We start from the raw sequence: 12,769 nt of genomic DNA on the forward strand, positions 1-12,769 counted from the left end.
ACTGAGAATCATAGGTCAAGGTCGTTCTATGCCGTTTAGAACATAATTAAGTCAATGCGTCTCAATGTGGGACGCGTTCGGTTTCCGAAAAAGTATGCAAGTAAATGTACGTGTACCTTTAGGTAAAGCTTTTTGTGATGGCATCCGTCCGTCCACAGTGTGCCATTCTCAGAAGTGTTTATAGCGTGCACATATTGGGTCACTCTTAGAGAGGGTATCCATGTACGCGAGCCCCATGCAGCTCACGAAAATCTCGTAGCGCACTTGATCGTCCAATTCCGGACTGCGAGACGCCGCCATTCGCATTCTCCATCCTAAATCTGACTGAAAGCTTAATTTTCAGATCCGTTTCAATTTCAGGTTTTATTGCATAATCATTTTCGCCAACGAATCAGTAACGTAAAACGTTAATCCGATTTTTAAAATAAATTTAAAACTAGTGAAGGGGTTATGAGCCTTTTTACGATGTTACTGCGAAAAACCATCTCAGGTTTTCGGAATTTATAATTGTCCTTTTGGCAAACAAGCAGTAACTGGTATCCACCTAATTTCGAAATCATATAAATTACCACATTCGTGCTGTTGAATAATCAAACCCTGAAAGTAATAGGATGCAAAAAGTCAAGTTTATAATTCATGTGTATGCAGAAGGTTAAATTTCTATAGAAAATGCTTTATTCTACCCACATTGAATTCGCAATTAGTGCTTCTTATTACGACGCAGGAGTCTAAATGGTATTTCATTTTTTCTCAAACGACTTCCCATGAATAATACATTAACGATTGCCGATTGAGTTTCACAATAATAATGTATTTAATTCAAAAACATTAGTTTTAACATAATGTGGGCCTTCAAGTCTACTGACCATTTAAGTAGCCGGTTGACATCAATTTGGCCCTAGCTCCCGAAATCAATTTCTAGCAAAACATTAACACTTAAAGGGACTGTGTCACAGATTGGTACCAAAAAAAGTTTTTTTCTCTAACGAATCTCAGGACAATTATCTAATAGAATGTGATACGCTTTGTTATCATTATTCGAACCCGCGTCGCCGAAATTGAAGTCTAGCGTTTTACTCACTGAGCTCCAAAGGCTTTTTATAATCGCGTGACATAATTAAGCTATACACCTACTCCGAAAATATCACGTGATAACACCGACTAGCCAATCACGCATAAGGAATGAGTTCTACCTGGTAGACATACCCAGTAATCTGTTTTAATGGAAAAATACGAAATAACTGCTAAAATAAATTGTAAACTATGTGGTACTTCAGTTAGTCAGTTTCAATGCATTGTACACATCGATGCCACGTTTATGTCAGTTTTCGACAATTTTCTTTTTTTTTTTCGCTATTTTATCATACGTGAGACAGCCCTTTTAGAAGCACAGTCAATGCTAACTAAAGTTATTGGGCAGAAACCATTTTTCTATTTTAAGTAACAGTGACCTTGACCATTTTTCTATTTTAAGTAATAGTGACCTTGACCTTAGCCCCTCACCACTCAAAAGCAATCCCAAGGTATGGTCTTCACATAAGCAACTTACACACCAAGTTTCATCAATATCGGTCAATGCGAACTAAAGTTATTGGGCAGAAACCATTTTTCTATTTTAACATAAAGTGACCTTGACCTTCGCTCCTCCTCCCTCAAAAGCAATCCCAAGCTAGCTCTTCACAAAAGCTACCTACACACTAACTTTCGTCAATATCTATCAGTCCTAACTAAAGTTATTGGGCAGAAACCATTTTTCTATTTTTAGTAACAGGCGACCTTGACCTTAGCCCAACCCCCCTTTAAAGCAATCCCAAGCTAGCTCTTCACGTAAGCTACCTACACACCAACTTTTATCAATATCTGTCAATGCTAACTTAAGTTATTGGGCAGAAACCATTTTTCTATTTTAAGTAACAGTGACCTTGAGCATTTTTTATTTTAAGTAATAGTGACCTATACCTTAGCCCCTCCCCACTCAAAAGCAATCTCAAGCTAGCTCTTCACATAAGCAACTTACACACCAAGTTTCGTCAATATCTATCAATGCTAACTAAAGTTATTGGGTAGAAATCTTTTTTCTATTTTAAGTAACAGTGACATTGACCTTCGACCCACCCCCCCTCAAAAGCAATCCCAAGCTAGCTCTTCCATAAGATACCTACACACCAAGTTTCATCAATATCTATAAATGCTAACTAAAGTTATTGAACAGAAACCAATGTTTGACGCCTGACCGCCCGCCCGCCCGCCCGCCCGCCCGCCCAACGACAACCTCATTCTAATAACCCGGTTTTCGTTGAAAACCTGGTTAAAAATGTGATCTTATGTATTTTCATAAAAAAAATCACATAACCAAATCTTTTCCTGTATATTTCCGATATTAATGACGCATAATGTGACAAAAAGATTTTAATGTTTTGTTTAGTTGAATCGATTGCATGTCAGCCAAAAATTAATTGTAGAGTTACAACATGGCTGCGCCCACAAGTAAAGACAACTCCAAAATGTATAAACAGTCAGCTGCTAAACCTGTAAGATTGATCTGCCACTAAGCATTGTATATTAAAATCCACAACATGTTAATATGATACTATACATCGGTCCTAACTTTAGGCGTTGGGCATACATGTGACTTAAAACAGCGAGTAGAAAGATAGACGACATTTGTCAAAGGTCATGTGAGACTGCCAACCGGAAATAGGCTAGCAAGATATGTTTTTAAAGACATTTTGGATGACACCTGCTCCTGACCGCAGGTTTCTTTTCACTAGATGTTTTCGATTAACGCAACAAAATCTGAAGTTATGTTAAATCACCGGGTGTGCCCCTTCACACCCCCCCCCCACAGCCCCCCTCCCCCTACCCTGCTCAATTTCTGCAAAACTTGCCTGTATTCAACGTATGTTAGAAAGGCATACCTTTCGTTTAAAATGCGTTTAAAAGCGTTACCTACATCATAAATACATTCGAATTAAAAATTAAAGAGTATTTAATGATAGTTATAAAAGCTCTTAGAGCTTACAGTAATGTTGTAAAATGTTATACGCAACCAGGAAATGTTGCAATGACTTAAACAATAACCATTGTACGTGCATATAATGAATAAAACTTTACTTGAAGGTTTAATTAAACTACCCTGATTTTCAAATAATGAACACAGCGTCAATTCGAAATATATAACCTCATACAAAAAGGTAATCACTAAATTGTAGAGAAACAAATCAGAAGTGTGCTTTTCAGGGGAGAGCAATGGGTCATTTTCTTGTCAGTCTTAGGGTAGGAGTTAATCCTCGTGGATTGGATTCGTCTACCGATTTATTTTATTTCTAAATAGTTGGAACGTGTGACTGAAATTTTCGATTTAAATAATATGTTATATTAAAACATTATATAACTTAATCACTGAAAAAAGGAATAGAATAATATAAGAAGATAACGATATAGAGTTCACGTAAACAATAGCATTTCTTTAAAATTCGATATTCGTTGCTAGAACTTAAACCAAATTACAAACAATTCGTGTAATGGAAGTAATGAACACAACTAACCTTTCACGCATTTCTGACTTCTTAACATTTTATTCATCACTAGGAAATGTATACAAAACAAAACAAAAAATCACGTTGGATTGTTCTACAAAATTATGTCAAGTTCCAAATTTTGGCTTATGCTAGCATCGTTAAAATAAAAGTAAACCTCAAATATTTTCCCACGTGTAGAAGCAGAAAGAGCAAAGTCTTTTTTTTAGGCTAAGAAATATTTTCATACATTTTCCGTCAAAAATTAGTCATTTAGAAATTAGCGTCATTTACTTGTATCTTTACATCGGTTATGACCCGTGGTGAAACATGTGAGAACCCCGTGCTTCCTCACTCTGGTATAATGCTCGCAGAATACTGAACATTGAAAGACACAATCATAAACTTGAGTTTTGAAACATTTTATTTGCTTCTTAAAACTAACGTTTGCAGTGTAAGTCCTTTAAAAACATTCCAGCTTCAACGATACGGTTAAAAAAATAATATGTGTTTTATGAACAAGTAAAAATATGCTTTAAATCTATGGAATTAATCTAGTATTAATAAAGAGGTTTTTTTTCTGTTACGGATATATTTCAACCTTGTCAATGACATAAGGCAATACCCACTCGAGCAAAACGTCAATGGTGTCATGTATTCTACGCTGTCTCCAATTTTCTGTACGTCTTTCTGTATACGTCTTGGTCTTGTCATGGTATATAATTAATTCTTGACGCTTAGTTGACGAAGGCCTGATTATCGTCGCCACCGAAATAGAACTGGACGGACTGTTATATTTACGGCAATCAAAAAGAGGATAGCTATTAGTTTCAATGCAAGATCGCAATGTATTTCAGCGAGTGAGCATCTCAAACTGTAGCTTACGAGTAAAATAATAACTTTTGGAGTTCACACACAGGGAAATGTATTGCGACCTTAAACTAAAATAAACCAGTTTTCTGTTGTAAACAAACGTCGTCGAAATTGTGCCCAAGCTCTATGCGAGCTAACATTTGATTTGGAAGTGAGATCGGAGTAAATTTTCAAAGCAGTGTAAACTGACAAAACTGTATAGTTGAACGGAAAGTGATCCCAGTCTCCATTACATTGTATGCGCCAAATCTCGAACGGACACCAACGGACATGAAATATACACTTGCCGGTTAATGACATGCATCCCCTACGAGTTAAAAGACCCGTTTTGTGACCGTTTCCATTTGTTCGTTTTGATCGAAAGTCTATACTGTGGGATATCTTCAGGTACACGTCAGACCTTAACACGTGAGAACCAAACTGGTTTGTTCTAAAACAATAAATAACCGCGAGCGGTTGAAGGACTAATTATCATAACTAAGCATTTGACCAAGACCGAAGAGACTTGCTCTATTATGTATCGTGATGGTAAACATAATTGTATACATCTGATTTGTAGTTTCAAGTAATTGTATACATAGAATTTGTAGTTTCAAGCAATTATATACATCACATCTAGGAAGAAGCAGTTAATAACATCGTTTTGATAAGGAAAACATATCACAAATTACGTTAAAAATACCAAAACATACCAAATAAAAATAGAATATTGACTTTCTATTATCTTGCCTTTCTTAATGAGTTTGTATGCACGAACATGCATAGAAACCTCGTTACAACATTTACGCATGCCCTCACACATAATGCAGATACTCTAGCGCGCTACCTGAAAAGTCACACTAAATCGGTCTACCCATTACGACATATCGTACTTCATAATTTGGTAAGCGTCACTTTTTATTTCGTCGCAGCATGCAATCATTAAAAGATGATAGGTTGCAAGAAAATACAAATAAATAAATATTCAAGATCATGTCTTCAATCTTCTTACGTGTCTCGTCAATGTATTGCCCTTCATACCTAATTAACATACAGCAAGCAGATAGTAATATCATAAATTTAAATTTAATACCATAAATGTTTAAGCTCAATTCGGTCCTAAGGTTAAATGATACGCGGAGAGTCTAATATTATAACGATCTGATAAGCTTCCATTACCGTTCTAGAAGCATAGACTAAAGTAAATCAAACCAAATATAGAAACGCAATAAATATTCTACAGTACGTATTAAAGCAGATACATAAATCAACTTATCCATTGTCATTCATGATTATGGATATTTCGCAGGGATATAAAACCCAGAAACGGTTTGAAAAGAAAATATTTTAAGAGGACTGTGCGGATTGCATATATATTTAAGTTACTAGTTTGAATTCGTTTACCAAATTAAGTAAAAAATAATTGGTATAAACAAAAAGAAAGAAGAAAAAAACAGAAGAAGATGCGCGTATATCTGTCTGTCTGTGTACAATTGAGTGTAACATGATATTTTATTCACTTATTCTTGAAAGTGACTTCGTTGCGTAAGGGTCTCATTTTATCCAAATATTGGTGTATTTACTAGCCCGCTACAATAGTACTGTCCTTACAAGATACTTATTTACTACCTCTAGGTAACAAACTCAGTGTGTTCGCCTCAAAGCTACAAACCGCTGACCCTTAACTCTATAGGTTTATTGTGTGACATCTCGATTACAGATTACAAACCCTTGCTTTTCAAAGGTTTATTGCGCGATATCGGTTTCTTGTAAATCGCAGAACGTTTGTCGGCCGCATGCCGACCAATTTTACCCTGACATCCTGTGGAATGAACATAGACACGAAAGTAATATAATTAAAACATAATTAAAATGGTCAATGATCATTGTTAAAAGAAACTTTAAATCAAATTGGTCATTATAAAGATTGTAAAGTGAACTTGAAATCGTGTAGGCCTTTGTCAAGAAAGTCGAATAAAATAATTGAGTATCAAATAAGCATCAAATACGATCTTTTAAGCTCTGTGGTTCTTTAAAAGTTGAAGATATTAATTATTCGCTATTTTCCAAGAAAAGAAAGTCACAAGATATTTAAAGGCTAAACATAATGAGAAGAGTGCTAAAAATGATACATTTTCGGAGTTGATCTGGCTGACTGAGAATCATAGGTCAAGGTCGTTCTATGCCGTTTAGAACATAATTAAGTCAATGCGTCTCCATGTGGGACGCGTTCGGTTTCCGTAAAAGTATGCAAGTTAGTGTACGTGTACCTTTAGGTAAAGCTTTTTGTGATGGCATCCGTCCGCCCAAAGCGTGCCATTCTCAGAAGTGTTTATAGCGTGCACATATTGGGTCACTCTTAGAGAGGGTATCCATGTAAACGAGCCCCATGCAGCTCACGAAAATCTCGTAGCGCACATGATCGTCCAATTCCGGACTGCGAGACGCCGCCATTCGCATTCTCCATCCTAAATCTGACTGAAAGTTTAATTTTCAAATCCGTTTCAATTTCAGGTTTTATTGCATAATCATTTTCGCCAACGAATCAGTAACGTAAAACGTTAATCCGATTTTTAAAATAAATTTTAAACTAGTGAAGGGGTTATGAGCCTTTTTACGATGTTACTGCGAAAAACCATCTCAGCTTCTTATTACGACGCAGGAGTCTAAAATGGTATATCATTTTTTCCTCAAACGACTTCCCATGATTCATACATTAACGATTGCCGATTGAGTTTCACAATAATAATGTATTTAATTCAAAAAAATAGTTTTAACATAATGTGGGCCTTTAAGTCTACTGACCATTTAAGTAGCCGGTTGACATCAATTTGGCCCTAGCTCCCGAAATCAATTTCTAGCAAAACATTTACACTTAAAGGGACTGTGTCACAGATTGGTACCAAAAAATGTTTTTTTCTCTAACGAATCTCAGGACAATTATCTAATAGAATGTGATACGCTTTGTTATCATAATTCGAACCCGCGTCGCCAAAATTGAAGTCTAGCGTCTTACTCACTGAGCTCCAAAGGCTTTTAATAATCGGGTGACATAATTAAGCTATACACCTACTCCGGTAATATCACGTGATAACACCGACTAGCCAATCACGCATAAGGAATGAGTTCTACCTGGTAGACATACCCAGTAATCTGTTTTAATGGAAAAATACGAAATAACTGCTAAACTAAAATAAATTGTAAACTATGTGGTACTTCAGTAAGTCAGTTTCAATGCATTGTACACATCGATGCCAAGTTTATGTCAGTTTTCGACAATTTTCTTTTTTTTCGCTATTTTATCATACGTGAGACAGCCCTTTAAGAAGCACAGTGTCACCAAATTATTACTTCAACCATATTGATTTTTTTAAGCCATTGACAGTCAATAACAATTCTCATTATCAGAAGCTCATGTCAACACATGTAATGTCCTTTTACTTTCATTTTTTATATTTCGGAATTTAGCCCAATATATCCAAATCCAATTATTATACAGAACAACACGTATTATTGAAATATAACATTAAGTATATTTTATTCGTTAGGTACAAAGGAAATGTTTTGTTTTTAATGCAATTATTTTTTAATTCATTGACCTAAATGATCTTTACCTGATATATGCTAATTTGACATCAAGTCTTTGTTTGCTAAATTATTATTATTTAATTTTGTAATTTGTATGCATCGAATAACATGGAAACATTTTATCATATAGTTATTTAACCACGTGGGCCATGGCCCCTTCATGACATTTAGATATTTAAAAGCTCCATATCAAAGATAGCTGTATACAATAAAGTTACAACCCCCATCACCATATTTTATTAAAAAGAACGTAATTGCGACAAAAACTAAAACTGTACCAGGTTGTTTAATAAAATTAAAAACTCGTTAATACCATATTTAACATGATATGCCTGAAAACATTAAACATGTATGCTATACACCTTGAAAGCTACTTCATAATATTATGGCAATCACCACAAATTTAAAATAATATACTCTACGAAGTGTGTTTCTTATTTCTAGACGTAATTAGTTACGCACGAGCATTTAACTTTTCACTCGACGTGGTACAAACAGAATTTAAGGTACCCAGTGTACAATTATGTGCATTTTGAGTTATAGTTCCTGTATACTGTACTTCTGTAAGTTATGCTCCGGACAAGGAATATGTATGAAAATTCACAAAGAGCAATTACTAATGCAGCCTCAGTTATAGTTCTTGCGCACTGCACTTCTCCTAAATGACACACGTCAATATATGACCGTTGAAGTCAATTCCTAAGAAATTATGCTTCGGACAAAAATAAGTATGAATATTAACAGAGGGCAATTACTAAAAAAATACTGTACCCAGAGTTATGGTTCCTGTGCACTGCACTCAATGACATATATTTCTATTTGAATTTGAAGTCAATAACTCAAAAGACTTTTCGACATTTGCTCAGGACAAAATATAGGTATGAAAATTAACGGGCAATTATTAAAAAAAGTATTGCACCAAGCGTTGTGATACTGGGCACTACACTTTTCCGAAATGAGAAATATTTGAAAATGCAGTCTGAAGTAAATAACTAAAATTCTTTTTTAAGTTATGCTCCGGTCAAATAATAAGTGTGACATTTAAAAAGAGGGCAAAACCTGCAAAAAAATACTACAACCAGAGTTATTATTTCTGTGCATTACACGTTTCCTCAATGAGATTACTATATCTCATTTGCCTTTCGGCGGGGGATAATAAAGTACAAATACAAAATAGCAATACTGCTCTCTATAACGTCATAGAGGGTATTTGTTTATGTAATAGAAAATGTAGTTTTCATATGATCATTGGATATAAAACATTTTTCTTATTTTCTTGATACATGAATATTCAGTCAATTTACTGTCAGAGACAAGTATGTTTCGCTTGAAGACAGGTCCTTTTCAAGGTAATGATGAGAACGACGCTAGTTAGTTGAAAAAACTGAGACGTGGGTGGGGTAAACAAACAAATCTGTAAATTTTTGTGTGAATTTTCCGGGAAGTTCATATTACGTATAGCAACGGCAAACAGTTCAAAATACATTTTAACGATGATATAACTTTCTATTTATGTTCGAACAGTCATTTCGTCTGTATTTTGTTTGTTATGAGAGCAAATGTTCGAACATTCACCTTCAATATCAAAAAACTTTAAAAAAACGGGATAACCATTTTTTTTATAATCGGTAAATTGTTAATTTCCAAATATATTTGTTCAAACTTATTTAACATTTCTTTACATTATAAAAGTTTTTTTGCCAACATTTTATGGTTGAATTTTCTGTTTTATAAAGGGTTAGTTCTTTCAATGGCTTTAAATGTTCTGAAAATTTATATTTTCACTCCTTATTTTGCAGTGAAAATATCAAATTGATATTCTTCCTATTGTTTTTCCACTGATAAAACTCCATATGTCATCGAAAAGCATGACATAAAGATGGATATTGATTAAACAAAGTAATAATCAGCACACACAAGGGTTTCTCTGTAACACGAGAACAAGTTTAATGACGAGTTTGTGTTATGGAAGCCTGTAGCTAGTGTCTCCGATTACTAACGAGCATTGTTAATAAACAGCGCAGATAAATATCCTTATTTCCGATTCAAAATTTGCGAATGGCCGTCGGCTTGTGAGTAACTTGTTCGGCTTATGAATGTTTGCGGCAAGTTACGGGGCTCTCATGCATTGTTATTTTATAAAGTTGTCGTTGGCGTGTTAGTTCCATTCGAGGTTTTATCCTTGGCAGCAAGTTACGTATTGTTGAGAATGTCGTAGTCAGAAAACGATATTATACAAGACACTATGAGTAAAGGGTCAATGCGGTTAATTTGGAGTCAAAAGTCGTATTGGAGCTGAAATATTTATTTGAATGAGAAGTTTGAGAGTCTAAAATGGGACATACAGAAGCATTCGTAATAGACAACAGAAACTGTTAGAAAAAGGTAGGTTCAGAAACGTTCGTGTCGATGAGAACTCTTACAAAAAAACTTTCAATACGCCACTGAAATTATTGATGTTTTAGATGCTAGTAAAAGAGCAATTCATTTACGAAATGTTCCAAAATAATTTTCATTTATAAAACTTAAAATCAATTAAAACACAGAAAAAAGCTGATAAGAATAACTGATTGGTTGTTGAAAGTTGAAAATTCCCATCATGTTTTGATACATTTTTCAGTCTCCAATGGCTGGTTTGTACCCCGCGGTAGCCGTCGCTTCTGTACCCAAGGTTCTGGAACCGGAATGTCAGCACCTGTTGCCTGGGCAAGCACTGGCGAAATGGCTCACTTTTCCGTACGCATAGCAGATAATTTCACGATCTGCTACTGGGTAAATTTATGTTTGAGGATTTCAAAGTTGCGAAGGAACACTTACTGACTGAACTTACTAGTAGTTACCATTACTTTTCAATTAAAAGGATTCATTATATTTATTTGGGGTTTTCATAGCGTTTTATCGGAAATCTCATTTTCGGTATTTCCGTTTGGTCTTCCTTCTGCCCCTTTTCTTTTCTTTTTTCTAAAGAATTACGTGCGGCCTTTGGTAAAATAATGAAGAAGTCATGGCTCAAGGATAATTTTGCTTAAAGATGATGGTTGGTGCATTAATGCTTATTTTGAATTAACTTATATTAATTTAAAGTTTGTATTAGGTACTTTGGAGGAAGCTAGTCTGTTGAGAAGATGGGCAGACTTCTTTTTTCAGAGCAGCGTATGTGTTACGTTCAGGATTTCATTATGCATATGTTAGAACAATGTCCAGTTACAACGATTAGGAAATTGGCACAACTTGTAAAATTATTTAATACATGTATGTTGCCAGTCCTGGTAAACGTATGTTTGTTACAAACCAAGGCATTTTTTCAGAGTGATTTAGTCCAGATCCGGATGGGATCACTAGTTGTGCATGGTCGATTGTTAAAGCATTTTTATATTTTGGAGAGATATTTCGGGAATCATTTTCATAAACAATTGTTTCGAGACTATTACACACTGTCATTGTGTTTTCTGGTGCTTAGTTCGAGCTGCGTATATTGACTGTGATGGTCCGATTGCCCACAAAGTTTAGACGGATTAAGAGCAGAATAAAAGCTCGACATACAGGGAATTGCTTGCAATTAAATTTTCTTTGGGTTCATTCAGAAAAATGTTGGCATGGAACAGTAGTCTTGAGTACTTACAGCAAAAATTGTGTTCAAATTATTGAAAAGGGTAATATGAAATCGGAATTAAACTCTATAGCTTTGGATATATTTGCTATCTGTGCTTCCCATCGTATTTAGAGCTGCGTTGGGTAAAGCGAGATAATAATGCAGTTGTCGATGAATTAAGGATGATAGTCTTTTATAATGACTATGGGTCACTGACGAATACATTAATGAGTTATATGGGCCTCATAATGTCGGTCGTTTTGCTAACGATTCAAATAGAAAATTGTCATGTTACAATTCCCTTTATTGGACACCGGATATAGAAGCGGTTGATGCTTTCTCGGTACATTGGAAATGGAATGAACAGTATTGGTAAGTTCCACTAGTTTACCTCATTCCGAAATTTGTGTTGTTTTGCAGAGTTATTGGTACTAGAGTTTCACCTTACTGGCCTTCGAATCCGTTTTTTCCTTTGTTATTCTCTGAAAAATTATTTTTCATTCGAAACGTTTTACTTTTAACAGAGCCATCACAGATACATATCCAGGGTCATTTTAAAGGCACGGTATTCGGGTCTGAAAAAGGAAGTCAATGGTGATTGAGCTTGATAATGACAGTCCCTAAGATTCGAGTCGGATGTAGCCTTTATATTACGATATGATTAGGTGTGTATAATGGAGATTGTGGTAACTGTAAAGGATTTCAATGATGATGTTTTTTGTTCAATCTATGATTGTGTTATGATTCTATAAATGTATACAATAAATGATTGAGTAGCTTCACTAAAGTCAAAGTGTGTACGAGGGAAGGAAAGATCTACTTCTTAAAATTATTCTTTGGCCTTCAATTCACTTAATAAGTGTATGAGCCATATAACTTTTCATTTCTACCATCTTCACAAACTACAGTTGCATTATATTTGGTGCATGTCATAAACAACTTGCGTTATTGTAGTCGATCAAAACTAAACTTTATTTTTTACGCCATTAACAGGGCTCATGTTGTTTCCAGTTATGCCACAATGTAAGGCTTAAGCTATGTCTTCAAGAATGAATTTGAATGATTGTAAAACCAATTATTAAAAAAGAACTAGTCATCTCTGATATTTTGAAATATTACATTGAAAAAAATGCTTTTAAACTGTTCCTTAGTAGATTTGAGAAACAGATGTTTGTTTGTAATATCTATTGCAGGCTTTTTCGCATTAGCGAATGTTTAA

This window comes from Mya arenaria, chromosome 6 (assembly GCF_026914265.1).
Source record: "Mya arenaria isolate MELC-2E11 chromosome 6, ASM2691426v1".
NCBI lineage: Eukaryota > Metazoa > Mollusca > Bivalvia > Myida > Myidae > Mya > Mya arenaria.